Genomic DNA, 18,279 nt, shown 5'->3' on the forward strand with positions numbered 1-18,279 from the left:
GGAAATGAAATGTCCAGTGTCCGTCCCTGACGTGCCCGGTCACGTGGCACATTTTGTGTTTTTACAATGCGGAAAGGGTGCAGAAAAAACCGTAAAAGAAAAACCATTCGCCAGCAGGTCATTAGTCTGCCTTCAGGGGATAGAGACCAGTGGAGTGGCAGTGGTGTAGCAAAGGTGGCAAGGGCCATGGTACGAAAAAAAGGAAAATAGACCAGCTGTCCGCAGGATAACAAGTCAACCCTTGACACGATCAAGTACAGAGAGACCTTTACCCAGCATCAGAAGAATTTAATTTATTTTTCTCCTCATACACTTCTTGCATTAGGAGGAAAGCAGAAGTGTGAGCACAAGGGGAAGGTTTCCCCTAGAAACGTAGGATGGAGATGTGGACATTGTCAATGGTCTTCTAGGCTATTACCTAACATCACCTCCTCTCCCCCCTTTTTTTTCCATCTCAAGTGACACAAGAAAGTCATGAAGAAATAAAGCCTTCTGATATTAATACTATGCTTTGATTAATGCACAATCTTTGACTAAACATAAGATTGAAATACTATACTTAGGCCCTCATTACAACCCTGGAGGTCGGTGACCGCCAACAGTCCGGTGTAAAAAAATATTGGAATTACGACCATGGCGGAAACCGCCAACACAGACAGCCACTTTAACACACCGACAGCCACGGCGGTAGAAACAAACACCGCAGCCGTAACCGCCAACAGACAAGTGGAAGACAATGTACCGCCCACACTATTACAAGGCACCAATCCGCCAGCTTTTTCCGGTGCGGTACCAACGCCATCAAAAGCACCACGGAAACAGAACACAGAAAGGAAACCACTCACCTTTCAACACTTTACAAACAACCAGGACGCCATGGAGCCCGAGTTACAGGTCCTGCCGATGCTGGTCTACCTCCTCATCTACCAGGAACATTAAAGATGGCGGCGACGACCACGGTGAGTACTACTGCACCTAGCACATCGGGGAGGGGAGGAGGGAAAAGAGAGTGACACACACATGCAACACCCACACTCCCAACCCCCACCCACAACAGCACACACACACACATATCCAATCACATCATAGATACACCCCGTCACCCCCTGGAAGAACTCAAGGACCAAATGAAATGAGTTTAATAATCAAACAATCAGATAGGCCAAGTTAACTTATAATAATCAGTATATACAAATATTAGCAGCAAGTACACAAGTCCGTACACTGTCCCATTAAATGTCCGTGGGCCATTGGTCCCAAAAAGCATGGGCGAAGCCCACACATGACACCTGCTTCAAAACGGAGAGAACACTGCAGGGGCATCAGGTCAAAAACACACAGGCACCTCAGGGGGAAGGGGAGGGGAGCACCACAGCCAGATGATGGGGCGACGCCACTGCTCCTCGAGGGGGCTCCGTGCCCACTGCTTGGCCCTGGGGAGTGCAAAGCCGCAGCCTCTCAAGTCTCTCAAGTGGGTGGGTTGCCCACTGTTTGGTCCTGGGGAGTGCAAAGCCACAGTCTCTCAAGTCTCTCAAGTGGGTGGGTTGCCCACTGTTTGGTCCTGGGGAGTGCAAAGCCACAGTCTCTCAAGTCTCTCAAGTGGGTGGATTGCTCACTGTTTGGTCCTGGGGAGTGGAAAGCCACAGTCTCTCAAGTCTCTCAAGTGGGTGGGTTGCCCACTATTTGGTTCTGGGGAGTGCAAAGCCACAGTCTATCAAGTGGATGCTTGCCTCCACTGGTTCTGGAGGGGGCTTGGTGCCCAGAGTGCTTCATCCTGCTAAGGACTGGGTTAGTGGATGCTTTTCTCCACTGGTTCTGAAGGGGGCTTGGTGCCCATAGTGCTTCATCTTGCTAAGGACTGGGTTAGTGGATGCTTTTCTCCACTGCTTCTAGAGGGGGCTTGGTGGCCAGTGATGCTGCACCTGGGGTGTGGCAGTTCCCAGTCCCTCACCTGGGTGTCTGAGCCATGAGAGTTTCCGGTAACAGGTAGCATGATACTCCATGGAGGCAGAGACACACTCCACCTTGCGGCGACTTAGGCTGCAAACTGCTGGTAGTGCCAGTGCTGGTGGTGGTGCAGGTGGCGGTGGTTGCGGCTGTGCTCACCGCGGTACAAGTTGCTGGGCTGTCTTGAGGAATGGGGGTCACCAGTCCCTCACCCGGAGGCTCCGTGCCCTGAGGTGACTTTGCTTTGCTCTTGTCTCCCTTCCCCACCTTGGAAGTTGCTGCTGGGACCTTGGCACTGTCCTTTTTTGTTCTGTATGAGGCCTTGCTGGGGGGGTGGTGCAGCTCTTCTCTTCTGCATGCTGGCCCCTTCTTTACCTTGGCAGGTGGCGGAATTGGGTGGTCCTTGGCTTCAGTAGGTGGCACACTGCCAGCCCTGATGGGTGCCCCCTTTGATTCTCCCGGACTTGAAGGGACCACAGTGGACGACGATTTGGTGGCTGAGGTGCTGGTCTGGGCTCTAAACAACATGGCCCTAGGGAAAGGACGGGAGCTTTAGGGAAGAGGTCAATGGAAGACAGGAAAAGTTTTTAAGACACACTGGGACAGGAAGATGGAGGGGGTTTGGAAGTGGAGGAAGAGGTAGTGGTTGTAGGAGTTGTACGTCTGCTGAGTTTGGGTGAAGGCGCATGGGTTGGAGGCTGTTGTGAGGTGGATGGCTGTTGAGTGGGTGTGTGCCAGCGTTTGTGTACTTTGACATAAGGGCTCACAGATACACTGGGAGAGGACACAGGGGACATGTGAATGGTAGTGGGGGTGGTGATTGCATGTGAGCGGTGTGTTGTGATGGGCGTGCTGGTATTGGAGGTAGTAGCTGAGGATGTAGTGCATGCAGGTGTGAGTGGAGACGAGACTGGGAGGGAGGTGGAGGACTTGGAGAAGGGGGACACAGTGGAGGCAATGGATGTTGGTGTGTCTGCATGGGGATGGTGCTTGTGTGAGTGCCTTTGAGATGTGTGGTGCTTATGTTTGCCTGAGCCACTTTTGTGTGATGATTTGGGTTAATGCTGGTCTGAAGGTGTGCTTGGGATAGGCTGGGGTTGAGGAGATTAGAACTGGGCAGAGGAAGTTGGAGGGGGGAGGCTAGACACAGGGACAATGGCTGCCATCAGTGTGAGGCCAGAGCCTGAAATGCTCTCTGTTGGGCTGCCACGCCAGAATAAATGCCCTCCAGGTATGCATTTGTTTGCTGCAAATGCCTCTCGACACCCTGGATGGCATTCAAAATGGTTGACTGCCCAACAGTGAGGGATCTCAGGAGGTCAATAGTCTCCTCACTGGGGCGAAGGAGATGCCCACCCTCCTGGGTGAGCGGGCATGGGAATCACGCTGAGGGTCTGCTGGGAGGGTGGTGCTGGTGGGGGGGTGGTGGCTGTACCTGTTGTTGCGGTGGGCACAGAGGTGCCCGCCACCACAAGGGAGCTCCCTACAGAGGAGGAGTCACTGTCGCTGGTGTCCCCTCCTGTCCCCATCATGAAGCTCCCCTTGCCCTCCATCGCACTGGTGCCTTCAGACTCCGTACATTCACACTCCTGGGACATGTGGGTTGCAGCTCCCTCCTTCTCCGGTGCCACTGCTCCTCCGCCAGATGATGCTAATGCACACAAGGACAGGATGACAAAACAAAAAGGGGGGGGAGACAGAGGAGACACATGCTCAATGCTAGCAACACAACTACCGTTGGCGGACACAACACACAGGGAGCAGCCCTATGAACTAGGCCATGAACTAACTGTTTGTGGGGAAATCACCTGCCTACCGCAACGCTGCACAACGCCAGCGCAGTTACCTCATTTCCCCTTGTCCCTCCTTAGAGGTCAGGCAGCTGCCATTTCAGGGTGGCACATGGCAGGGCACTGACTGCGTCACAGCACATTTGGTCACAAATACGGACAGACAACGCCACACACGGATTTAATCACATTAGTGCAAAACCCTTGTGCAAACTATGTGGTACATTACCCACTGCTCACCGTTCTCCTCCATAGGCCACATCCACTGGGACAGATGATGAGGTGGCATCATCCTCCGGTGTACAGACCCCTGGTGGACCTGTCGACAATGGAAGACAGACACATCATTATCACCTACAGACTTGATCGTGCCACAATCCAAGAACTGTGTGCCCAATTGGAACCAGACCTGATGTCAGCTATCCGCCACCCCACAGGTATCCCCCCCTCTAGTGCAGGCCCTGTCACTGCTCCATTTCCTGGCCAGTGGTTCCTTTCAAACAACAGTGGCCATGGCATCAGGGATGTCTCAGCCAATGTTCTCTAACGTGTTGTCCAGAGTGTTATCTGCCCTGCTGAAACACATGCACAGCTACAACGTTTTCCCCCAGGTGGAAGAATTGCCCACAGTGAAGGCTGACTTCTATGCCGTGGGACATATCCCCAGCATCATTGGTGCCACTGATGGTACACATGTGGCATTTGTCCCCCTCCGCAGGAATGAACAGGTGTACAGAAATCGTAAAAGCTACCATTCTATGAATGTGCAGATGGTGTGTTTGGCAGACCAGTACATTTCCCATGTGAATGCCAAGTATCCTGGCTCTGTGCATGACGCTTACATTTTGAGGAATAGCAGCATCCCTGATGTGATGGGCCAACTCCAGAGGCACTGTATGTGGGTAATAGGTGAGCCCAAGGTCCCCACACAGTATGAATAGGTGTCTGGGTGTGGGGTAGTCCCTAAGGGTTGGTGTATGTCTAACAGATATCCCTCGACATTTACAGGTGACTCTGGTTACCCCAACCTCTCATGGCTACTGACCCCAGTGAGGAATCCCAGGACAAGGGCAGAGGAATGCTATAATGAGGCACATGGGCGAGCTAGGAGGATTATTGAGCGGACTTTCGGCCTCCTGAAGGCCCGATTCCGGTGCCGCCATCTAACAGGTGGCTCCCTATACTACTCACCCAAGAAGGTGTGCCAGATCATCGTGGCATGCTGTATGTTGCACAACCTGGCTTTGCGACGCCAGGTGCCTTTTCTGCAGGAGGATGGCCCTGATGTTGGTCTGGTGGCAGCTGTTGAGCCTGTGGACAGTGAGGAAGTGGAGGCAGAGGAAGAAGATATTGACAACCGAAACAACATCATAATGCAGTACTTGTGAGACACAGGTAAGGGACTGTCACTGCTCATCTCATATCTGACTAATGTAGGACATTGTATAAGTCTGCCTTTTTACCTCTGTGTATGGACCCTGACAGTTCACTTTGACTTCCCTTTTCACAGATCTGGGTACCACATTCTGCCTTCTGCTATGTTTACTGCTGCTCAACAACTGTCATACTTTGGTATGTGCAAATTAACATTTCAATTGATATTTGTCTAAGAGATTGTAATAATACATTTGTGAAAGTACAGACTGACTCCAAATAGTGTTTTGATTCAAGGGTGTTTATTTAAGTGCTAATAAGTGGAGGGGGATGTGAAATGGGTTGGGGTGATGGTGGAGGAATATCCATGGTAGAGTCCAGTCTGTTTGTATCACAGGTGCATTGTCCAATGGGGCATAGGAATTGAAGCAACGTCAGTTCAAGGTGGACAGGGTGACATAGTGGGACAGAAGGGTGACAATCAGGAGAGTCCTATTTCCTGGCGGGGGTCTTGGCAATGTTCTCTGTCTTGTGCCTGGATCGCAGGGACAGTTTGCGGGGTTGTTCTCCTTCTGCAGGGGGTGGGGTGCTGGTGGCATGTTGTTCCTGTGGCAGGACCTCCTGTCCACTAGCGCCGGCGGACGTGGAAGGCTGTTCATTGTTCGGGCTGGTGTCAGGGGCCCGGAGGTATGCTACTTTCTCCCTCATGGTGTTGGCCATGTCTGCCAGCACCCCTGCAATGTTGACCAGGGTGGTCAATGGACTTCAAGTCCTCCCTGATTCCCAGGTACTGTTCCTCCTGCAGCCGCTGGGTCTCCTGAAACTTGGCCAGTACCGTGCCCATGGTCTCCTGGGAATGGTGGTATGCTCCCATGATGTTGGTGAGTGCCTTGTGGAGAGTGGGTTCCCTGGGCCTGTCCTCCCCCTGTCGCACAGCAGTCCTCCCAGCTTCCCTGTTATCCTGTGCCTCTGTTCCCTGAATCGTGTGATCACTGCTACTGACCCCAGGTCCCTGATCGTCCTGGGTTAGTGTGTTTGCCTGGGGTCCCTATAGTGGTGGACACACTGCTGATTGACGTGTACTGGGGACAGTGGCATGGGCCCGCTGGGTGGGTGCTGTGCTGGTGTTTCCTGAGGGGGGAGGTTCAGTGGTGGGTTGGGACTGTGGCAGGGGAACCGACTGTCCAGAGGTCCCTGATGGGCCGGACTGGTCATCTTGATCCAGGCGTGCAGAGCTGCTGTCATCACTGTGGGCCTCTTCTGTGGGTGGACTGGATATGGCTGGCACTTCCTGTCCGGTAACAAAGTGTAGGGGTCCTGTTGGGCTGTAAATGCACTGTTATTGTATCTGTGTGTGCTATCTTGTGCAATGGGTGTGTTTCCCTCTATTACTGTGCTTGCATTATCGCCTTGGCCCCTGTGTGAGTGGTGCTTGTGTGGGGTGGGTGAGTCTCTCTACTGGGCATGCTGTGGGGATAGGTGTCCATGCAAGTTTGTGATGGGTGTCCATGCATTATTGTCACGTGCAGGGCTTGTTATTGGGATGTGTGGGTTGTGATAGTGGGCTATCTGTGCAGTGTTGGGTGATGGGTGAGAGGGTAGGGGTTGGGGTTTGTGATGGCATGCAGGTAGGGTGTGGGATATAGTAGTAAAGCTTTGACTTACCAGAGTCCAGTCCTCCTGCTACTCCTGCCAGGCCCTCAGGATGCATTATTGCCAAGACTTGCTCCTCCCATGTTGTTAGTTGTGGGGGAGGAGGTGGGGGTCCACCGCCATTCCTCTGTACGGCTATCTGGTGTCTGGATACCACGGAATGTACCTTCCCCCATAGGTCGTTCCACCTCTTCCTGATGTCATCCCGTGTTCTTGGATGCTGTCCCACTGCGTTGACCCTGTCGACAATTCTCCGCCATAGCTCCATCTTCCTTGCAATGGACGTCTGCTGCACCTGTGATCCAAATAGCTGTGGCTCTACCCGGATGATTTCCTCCACCATGACCCTGAGCTCCTCCTCAGAGAACCTGGGGTGTCTTTGAGGTGCCACGATGTTGTGTGGGTGATGTGTGAAGTGATGGTTGATGTGATGTGTGTGGTGATGTGTTGGGGTGTGTTCGTTGCGGTGCGTGGATGGTGTATGAGTGATGGTGTTGTGTGCCTCTGGATGCTGGTGTTGTCTTTGCTTTTCTATCTCTCTGCTCTTCCAAAATTGTCATTGTGAGGGATTGTGGGTAATGTGGGTGTGTGTTTTATAGTGTCGTGAGTGTGTGGGCGTGGTGTGTGTATGTGTGTCAGGTATGTGTGTTTTGAATTGTCCAATGTGGTTGTGTTTTGTAAATGTGTGTGTATTTTGAGCGCAGCGGTGTGTACCGCCAATGGATTACCTTGGTTGAAAGACCGCCGCGTTGATTCGTGCGTCGTGGTAGTGTGGGCTTAGTTCTGTTGGCGTGACGGTGTGGGTTTTGGTACCGCCAGTTTATCACTGACCTTTGGTGTGGCGGACTTGTGTGGGTGTCTGTATTCTGGAGGATTTCTGAGTGTGGGTCATAATACCCGTAGCAGATTTCTGCCGCGGACACGGTATGTTGGTGGCCGTCTGCACGGTGGTCAGCGGCATTTACCACCAGGGTTGTAATGAGGGCCTTAATCTACCAGGATAATTTGGATTGTCTGTTTGTCATGGAAACCTGGTCTAAGGCAGACTCATGCCCTGAATTTATTGCAGCAACCCCCCTAGCTACTCTTTTCTAAGACTTGATAGAACTACTGGGAGAGGTGGTGGACTGGCTTTGATTTTTAGATTCACTCTTAGTTGCTGCTGGGAATCTTTAAAGGTAGCATCAGAAATTTGTGAGGGTGCCCGTTTTAAAATCTGTCAGAGAAACACCATACTATAGACTCCCGGCTCCTACTGTACCTTTTTTACAACATTGGCCATCTATTATTGAGCCAATAACTATGAATTCTAGATCTATAGTACTGGGGGACTTTAACATTCATTTCAACGATAGTCAGGATCCCCATGTTACTGATTTTCTTGATTTTATGGCAGATTTTGATTGGAAACTAAAAGTTATGTCAGCTACTCATGAGGCTGGCCATATACTTGATGGAATATTTGTTCGTAACAATGATTTTGTTATCATAGATAACCGGATGCTGGATTGGACTGATCACCACCTTCTCAGTTTTAGGCTGATTAATCTCTCTGCCTTTCAGACAGCGGATCTCCTCCCCCTGAAGCCAGCCAGGCATTGGAACAGTATTAAAGAATCACAACTAAGGCTTGCTCTGGCCTCAGGCTGGAAAGCTGCAGAGGACCTTCCTCTATCGGCCTTAGACATATTTAATCAGGGGATTAGAATAGCAATGGACCAGCTGGCCCCTTGTAAACCACCTCAGTTTTCGAGGAGAAAAAAGGCTAACAGGCCTAAGGCGTAAAAGGCGTAAAAGGCTAAGGTTTACGAATGATCTTAAAAACTGGCAGAGGAAATACCGTCAACAAGAACAGAAATGGAGGTTAGATCCCACCCCTATGGAAAAGACAAAACTTAGAACTATCCTCAGTCTGTATAAAAATGCTATTAATATTGCTAAAATGGATTATTATTCATGTAGAATTGAGGAAGCTATTAATACTCCTAGAGAACTTTTCAGAGTAGTGCGCTCTCTCACCACTTTTGACAAGCCTACAGTTTTTGAGAATTCTCAAGATTTTTGCAATTAGGTGGCAACCTTTTTTTAAAGTAAAATCTTACGTATTCAGGTGAATTTTCCAAAACCTGCAGATATAAATGATGTAAATGAATCCCCAAATAGTTTCATAAAGGATGACAGCCTTATACTGACGAATTTTCAGCCACTTTGCTCAGAGAAGATAAAAAAGCTTATGACAACTCTGTCCACCTCATATTCTACAGCTTGTCCCTGATCTAGTTTCTACTGCCCTTGTCCTATATTTCAGGAGATCCTGACCTCGGGTGTGTTTCCTTCCTCTTGGAAGGAAGCGAAGATGATTCCCTTGAAAAAGAAATTAGATGGTGAATCTAATGACCTTAAGAATCTGCAGCCTATTGCTTTACTGCCTTTCCAATCGAAAAACACATTAATGAAGAATTGGCCAAGTTTCTTCAAGACTCAGGTAGTCTAGATCCTACTCAACATGGTTTCAGAAAGAACCATAGTACGGAATCTGCCCTCATTACCACTTCAGATATTATCCGGAAATGAGTTGATGAGGGAGTCGGTACTATTCTAGTGCTTTTAGACTTGTCAGCAGCATTTGACACCATTTCTCTTCAAATCAAGACGCATAGCCTGCATCAGGCAGGCATTAGAGGCACAGCTCTAGACATACTGAAGTCCTTTTTTGAAGACATATCTACCATAGTAACCTGTGGAGATGTTAAAGCACCCGAAAATCAGTTACCATGCGGTGTACCTCAGGATTCCTTGCTTAGTCCCACCCTGTTTAATTTATATATGGCTCCATTGGCCAGACTGACTCGCTCTTTTGGTTTCTTGACCACCTCTTATGTGGATGATACTGAGTTAATCATTCCTGTACATGGGAATTGGGAAGAAGTTGCTGACCGATTCCATCAATGTATGTGTAAGATCAACAGATGGATGGTCCTGAATTGGCTCAAAATGAACGGCGACAAAACAGAAATTCTTCTCTTTGGTTCTAGTAGAAATTTATGGAGTTCCCGCTGGTGGCCTTCTGTGGGTGGAGACCTACCTGTTCCTGTTGGCCCTACTAAGAATTTGGGGGTTATTTTCGACACTGCCTTATCATTTCAGCTAATTCTATCACAAAAAACCTGTTTCTGGATATTGAAAATTCTGAAAAAAATATTTCCCTATTTACAAGAGAAGCTTCAAATAATGGTATCTCTTGCTTTGGTAATCTCTAAAATAGATTACTGCAATGCATTATTGCTTAATATTGACAAGCTTTCACTTAGTAAACTTCAACTTACCCAGAACACAGTTGCTCGACTAACACTCAAACTTCCTTGCTCCACTTAGACCAGTACTACTTTGAGGCAACTACACTGGTTACCTGTGAAGTAACGTATTGTCTTTAAGGCAATATGTTTAATACAGAAAGCTTTATATATCAGCAGCCCTGAACACTTGACGTCGGGGCTTTACTGGTATACCCCTACACATCAGCTTAGTTCTGAAGACTCCAATTTGGCCTATGTACCACAGACTTGTAAGGCCAGATGGGGTGATAAGGCATTTACGGTGGCTGCAGCTAAACACTGGAATATGCTTCCTCCCATGATGAGGAAAGAACACAATTTTTTGGCCTTTAGAAAGAAGCTTAAACCTTGGCTCTTTCCACAGTAGCTGTGACCATGTTCTCTATTTGTTCTGTTTTTTTGTGGTTCTCTCACTCCTGTTCTTAGCGCTTTGATGCCATGGCCGGAATGTGCTTTATAAATGTGAAATACATACATACATACATACATACATACATACATACATACATACATACATATAAGTGAGATAATTTTTGATCCCATGTTTGTGGGGCTGCTCTGAAATGTACTGAATAAGATCAAGCATGGATATGTGCCAGTGCACTCAAATCTCATTCCATACCAGGTGCAGCTTTGGGACTGGCCTATGCAAACTAATAAAGCACCTAAGAATGATCTGAGGCTGACCGTCATTAATGGGTACAGAACCAAGGAGAGACCAAGTTGTAACAACTAACATAGAAGCAAGTTATGACACGTTTCACCCAAACCACAGTGAACCAGGAATAGATCTGAGCTTTGTCAACCTACAATCATAAACAATACAACATAGCTCATATTCCAGTAAAGCCATTCAACACAACAAAGTACATTTGTGAGTTTACAACACCAGAACATACAAATCCAAGTACTTATCTGAGTCTGGCTACCTCAGACTTACACAAGATCAAAAGCACATCAATGTTGATCATATTAGCAGCACAAAGAGAATGTATCGCTCTCAGCCTGATTATAACAGTCACCTAGTGTACGTTTGGGAGTGCAAGTCCCAGAACACTTTCCCTTTATTCAGGCAGGTGCCATCTCCAACCTACCATACTCAGAGCCTGTTTGCAAAGTTATTATAGCCTGGTGATGGGTGTGATCAGTACTCAGTTTCGTTGTCACACTTAGAAGAAACACACCACTTGGAACATTAATGTTTAAATGATTATGGGCCTGATTTAAAGTATGGCGAATTCAATACTGTGTCACAAATGTGGAGCCTATCCCATCCACTGTATTGCAAATGCATTATTATACCCATTGGCACTTGTTACACGGTGGCCCTATATTCCCATCAACAGCACAGTGTTTTATGGATACTGGCATAAAACAAGGTAGGTGGATCCTTGGAAATGTGCACAATTTCCAGTGTTTAAATGAGGTGCATTGTTTTCAACAACATTCATCCATCCTATAATCGCAATAAGGCACACTTTTGTGTTCTGTTGATTTGTTTGACTAGAAGCACTTCAGTAATCTCCCCACAGGAAAACAACAAAGCTATTTTGGCCTTATAGAGTATTGGCACACTTAGGCCCATGTTTATACTTTTTGACGCACACTAGCAAAAAATGTACTGCTGGCTAACTCCATTCAAATGCGCCAGGCGGGCGCCTTATTTATGGATTGACGTTAGCTGGCGCTGTAGCGTGGTTAGAGTAAAAAAAAATTACTCTAACCGGGCAACGCAGGCACAGGGAAGAATGGGGGTTGTGCGCCAAAAAATGGTACAAGTCAGGTTAGAGTAAAAAAATCACGACTCTAACCAGACTTGCGCCATTTTTTGACGCACAACCCGCATTGAAATGACTCCTGTCTTAGGAAAGACAGGAGCCATGCCCCCCTGCCCAATGGCCATGTCCAGGGGACTTCTGTCCCCTGGGCATGGTCATTGGGCACAGTGGCATGTAGGGGGGCTCAAGTTAGGCCCCCCATGCCATTTAAAAAAAAAATGCTTACCTCTACCTACCTGTACTTACTTGGGATGGGTCCCCCCATCCATGGGTGTCCTCCAGGAATGGGCGAGGGTGGCAGGTGGTGTCCCTGGGGGCAGGGAAGGGCACCTGTGGGCTGCTTCCATGGTCAGAGACCATGGAAATGAGCCCACAGGTCCCTTAACGCCTGCCCTCACCCAGGCGTTAAAAAACGGCGCAAATCAGGCTTTGCGCCATTTTTTAACGCCCGCCCCCTCCTGTGTGTCAAAATGAGGTGGGTGTATGAATAAGGCGCACATGTCTTAAAGTCATTTTTGGACGGGAACGCCTACCTTGCATGCCATTAACCCAAGGCGGTTTCACGCATCCAGAAAATGACACACACTGCTGAATTTTGACATTCGTGGGGTCAGGCATCAAAGTATAAATATGGTGTTAGGTTTGCACCGAATTTGCGTCAAAAATGTTGATGCAAATTCGTCACAAACAGAGTATAAATATGCCCCTTAAGGTCCTCAATCTTCTTTCTGTCATTGGTGGTAAGTTATTGTGGTATGAAAGCCTATAGCTCCTTGGTGAAGATATCAATCTTGTACTTCCAGAAGTTCAAGTTGGTTGACACTAGTTTGAATACATTGTATGCACAACAAATAACAAGCATTGGCATAGCCAATTTGTTTTGTCAATGTCTTTAAGCTATGTTGTAGAGCAGCATGGGTACTATGCAGCATATTGAAAAGTTATAGTCCAGCAAACAAAAAAACCGAAAATCTACTTGTTAAAAATCGCCAACTAAAGCCTATTGAAAGATGAGACACCAACAACCAGCCTAATTATGCTAGTGAAAACACATCAAATTTCCTGCATGCAGTTTTTTATGTGTCCAAACAGTTCTTTGTAGCATATATCAGGTATACTACAATTGCCTGCTGTTTAGTAAATATCAAAGGAATTGCTAATGAGCTTCCTAATGTCAGGGTCGCACTATAAAAGCAAATATCTACCAGCACCACAATAAAAGTGACCCCTATTAGTGAATCAAGTAGCTGGCTGCTAGGTTATGCTCCTCTGCAAAGAAATGCACCAACATGTTTTTATCCTCCTCAGTGAGGTGCATCTCGAGTTCTGTACCATAGGGATCCTTGGACATAAGTATGGCTATACATGTTATATTTTAGAAGGTCTCACTGTTTTGAAGAAGGGAAAGAGTGTCCCAGTTTATTTTGCGAGGCAAGTGGCTTTCCCTCCGGAGTTTGTGGCTCATATGGAGTTTCTGAAGAGGGGCCCTGGTGATGATTTGGGGAAGAACGATGGGACACGCTACAATAAAAATGTAACAAGAGTGCTCGGGAGGCTCTTGAAGAGCACCTACTTTGGATCAGAGTGGTACGTTACTGTATACTATCGGCAGGAGTATTTAGAGTGGATTTTCCAACTGAGTGCAGTTAAGTAAATAAATATTATACTATTTAGCTTCCCATTTGAGAAGGCTGGTCGCTCCTGGAAGCTCACTGAGTCATGCGCTTCCACCATAGCTCACATTTCACCAGATGGAACCTGACTCTAAGAGACAGACAGGGACTGATGCCGCAAACACTGCTGTTTCCAGTTCACTATTAGGACATGTGTTATTAAGAGTTTTAATGTTTTTAAAATGTGGGTTTCATCTGGATCTGGTTTAAAGGGTTAGTCGAGGTTTTCACAGAAGCCACTATCACAGGTTACTTGGTATTGCACTGTGGTCAGAGACGCAAACCGCAAGCAGTAGGAAAGTAAGAGGAAGCCACCAGCATAAGCTATCTTTATAACTAGGGTAACATTGCACCTTGAATATTTTTCTACAATGTTTCACGATGTGGATGCGCCTAGACACTGGACAAAAGAGAGCAGAGGAGGGACGAAGGAGGTGAGCAACATAGACAACAGGAGGGGATATTAACTGGGAATTTGCAATGTGGACACTACAGGGAGGGGAGTGAGGGGTTAAAGGCAACACAGACATTGGGGGTAATCAACAACAAGCTAGCAAAGATGGGGAAAAAGAAAACCATGGGAGGGAGAGGCCACATCAGACTCAACCTAAAGCTGTGATGGGTGAGTTGTGGGGCAGGAGACACAGATGGGTGCTGAAGCTGAACACGCACCAAAGACATGAGCAGGAAGAAACAAAAACAGGTAATGGGGCAGGAGGTGCAGGAAAACAGTAGCTCTGTCAGAAATCCAAGAGAAAAGTTGTCTGACAAAACAACATCTAAACAGCCAAAGCGTAAGGATACATTCCTTGGTCGGTGCTCTGTGGGAGGAAACAAAAGACAAAAAAGAGGGACAAAGAGGAAGGATTGACCATTAACCAGCAAGGATTTTTAAAGGACATTGAAACAAGCCAATGAAAAGCAGTTGGAGAGTTGTGAGCCCACAAAGTTTACACAACACGTCTCAGAAGCTTTATCAAAAATGTTAGGTGAAAGATGAACCAGGCCTCAGCCATCACAGCAACAGAAGCAACCATAACACGTAGTAAACAAACATGAGACTTGTGCTTCCTTAGGCCCACATCCACACAGAACCAACATTATATCGCCCACTGACCATGATAGCACATAAACATTTGAGCTAGTGTGAAAAATTACCTTTGCAAAAATCATCAATGGTGGCAAAGTAGAGTTTCTGGTGTTTTTCACTGCATGTTTTTACATAATTTACTTGAAAACATTGGCAAAGGTGGATCAGCCTTCATATTAGGCTATCTGTCAGGCCTTGTTAGATTCCAAAAATTAATTTTCCCCTCATTAGAGAAGGTAAAAAAGATATAGGGTCTGATTACAACTTTGGAGGAGGTGTTAATCCGTCCCAAAAGTGACGGTAAAGTGACGGATATACCACCAGCCGTATTACGAGTCCATTATATCCTATGGAACTCGTAATACGGCTGGTGGTATATCCGTCACATTTGGGACGGATTAACACCTCCTCCAAAGTTGTAATCAGGCCCATAATGTGTTTCTGTCCAGGCTACAGTGCTGCCTTCAATTTTGTACAGAAATCTGCACTAAAAGGACATCAATTGGTAACATGAAAGGTCAGACACGCCTATTGGGTAACCTGACAGTGACAGAAGGGCAGGTCAAACAAGTCAGTGTGCAAGCTGTTTTTTTGACTGGTCTTGTGGGTCCGTTTTTACAAGTTGTTTTCCATATTATTACCAGAAACATTGCCTGCAGCAAACACAAGTACATGCACACCTATGCAGCATGTCTTTACAAATTAAAAATTGCCAAGGTTTGCAAGTGCAGCTTGCTTTTTTAGCTACTTGATTTGCTAATGTGGCCAGTTTAATTTCGGGCCTCAGAGCTATTTTCTGACCAGTGAGACCCTTGTCACAGAAGATTTGAGCCTGGCCTGATAAGGACTGTCCTGCCACATCACAGTTTTATACACTGGCATGCCAGGATAAGCTAGCGCTCACAATACCTGGCAGTAGAACAAATGACTGTGGATGCATCAACAACTTTAGCTTATGTGTACCTTTACTACACCACTGCTCACTACAATAAATTTACAGCTCTGGTAACATCCAAGCAGGAACAATTTTTAGAGGCTAGAATCCAGAAGCAAGCATAAATTAGGGAAATAAAAAACAATTGTGGTGGGAAAAGCTTTTAGCTGACACTTCTACTTGAATGTCCTGTGAATTCCCTTCCCAGCATTCAGCGCAATATACAAACTCAAAAACATAAATGTAACATATAAATGAGGATCTGAAATACATCAGGATAAGATTTAGCTCATCAGTACCATTACAGAAGGGAGCTTTGGTGACCACAGTTTCAGGACTGTCTGGCATTGTCAAAGTTTTAGTACATCTCTCATCATGTCCGTCAAATTTCTGTGCATGAAATATACCTCCTAGTAGTGAGAGAGAGATTTAAAAAGTTCCATTTTCATCTGTCCCTCACTCTCGCTCATACCTGGCACAGGACAGAAAGGCAGGAATCGCAGAAAGATCCAGCTCCTACCCTGTCCTACAGACACAAAAGTGACATTTTCCAGCACCAAGCATGTAACATGGTTCTGGCATCAGGGCTATGTTTCTAGAAGAACATGATCCTCCCCACCATATCAGTGCAGGTTTGATTAGCAATACACTTTAGTAGACACAGACCTGCAATTTAAAACAGCAAGCATTGGCAAAGCCAATAGGCCTCACCAATGTGAGATCTATTAGCTTTGTCAGTGTTGTTTAGCCATGTATAGTATGGTATGGCTTTCACTGTATGCGTGGCCAGTCATTGTATAGTCTGGTATGATATGGTATGTCATTGTTTGGTATGGTATGGCCTGTTATTGTATACTATGGTATGGCTTGTCATTTTATAGTATGGTATGGTGTGATTTGGTATGACCTGTTATTGTATAGTTTGGTATGGTAGGATATGATATAGCCTCTCATTGCATAACCTGGCATGCAGTGGTCTATCATTGTACAGTATGGTATGCTAGGGTATAAAATGCCACTGAATAGTACGGTATGATATGGTATGGTATGCCATTGTTTGATATTTTATGGCATGGCCTGTTATTATATAGTGTGGGACGATATAGTATGGCCTGTCATTGTATAGTATAGTATGCCTTGGTATGGTATGATATGTCATTGTTTGGTACAGTATGGTATAGTATGGTATGAAATTATTTGGTATGGTATTGCCTGTCATTGTATAGTGTGGTATGGCCTGGCACTGTATGATATGAAATGGCATGCATGGCATGTTTGGTATTTGGCTGTTAATTTTAATGATTTGTTATCTTTTGCTGAGGCAATAAATGGCATTTATATAACAGAATATTAGAAACACGTAATTTAGTCAATATTACAAGTAGTTGACAAACAAATGACAAATTTTCCCATACATACTTTCTGTTTCCAGTCACACACAGAGGATTAAGATTGTGAAAAGAGGAATAAACAGGTTTGAATTAGCTGCTGTCCGTTTATACAATGCGAACAGTGTTATTAATAGCTCCTGAATACCCTAAAAGAGTGATTAATGCACTCTACAAGTTGATATAATATGACATAACCTAGCCTAGCCTAGCCTAACCTAACCTAACATAACATAAGATAACATAACATTGCATCTTGGCACTTACAAAGTAGATGTTTTGTTTATGCAACGCATTGAGGGGGTCATTCTGACCCTGGCGGTAAAATCCACCAGGGCCAACGACCGCGGGAGCACCGCCAACAGGCTGGCGGTGCTCCCTTGGGCATTCTGACCGCGGCGGTACAGCCGCGGTCAGAAACGGAAAACCGGCGGTGTACTGCCGGTTTTCCGCTGCCCTGGGGAATCCTCCATGGCGGCGCAGCTTGCTGCGCCGCCATGGGGATTCCGACCGCCATCCTGTTCCTGGCGGTTTTGGCCGCCAGGCACAGGATGGCGGTATGGGGTGTCGTGGAGCCCCTGGGGGCCCCTGCAGTGCCAATGGCATGGGCACTGCAGGGGCCCCCGTAACAGGGCCCCACCAAGATTTTCAGTGTCTGCCATGCAGACACTGAAAATCGCGACGGGTGCAACTGCACCCGTCGCACCCCTTCCACTCCGCCGGCTCCATTCGGAGCCGGCATCCTCATGGAAGGGGGTTTCCCGCTGGGCTGGCGGGCGGCCTTCTGGCGGTCGCCCGCCAGCCCAGCGGGAAACCCAGAATACCCGCGGCGGTCTTTTGACCGCGCAGCGCTATTCTGCCGGCGGGACTTTGGCGGGCGGTCTCCGCCGCCCGCCAAAGTCAGGATGACCCCCTGAGTCTCCTATTATTTCATTAGGGAAGATGAATAAGTGAGACAGCAGGGATTGAGATGTGGCCCTACAGATAGATTTCAATCCACTGAGCTACGACCTCATGTATCAATCACTATTGATGTGTGTTATATACTGCGCTCATTGCACACAACTCTCGCCCTACAAAATTGATGAGCCACTAGACAGCCCTGTGCTCTTGTGGGCAGTAGATCTATTTTAACCCAGTCAGATATCACTCAGATGGAACAACTGAATCAGTGACTGCAGCACTGTGTGGAATCCTGGGGTGCAGAGTCAAGTCCTGGCCGCATATTGCCGGCTCCATACCCAAGACGAACCAATAGGGGCACTACTAAAAAGGACGCCACAGCACCACCACCCTCCCAATGCAGGCACTACTGCT

The sequence above is a fragment of the Pleurodeles waltl genome, chromosome 9 (genome assembly GCF_031143425.1).
Source record: "Pleurodeles waltl isolate 20211129_DDA chromosome 9, aPleWal1.hap1.20221129, whole genome shotgun sequence".
Classification (NCBI taxonomy): domain Eukaryota; kingdom Metazoa; phylum Chordata; class Amphibia; order Caudata; family Salamandridae; genus Pleurodeles; species Pleurodeles waltl.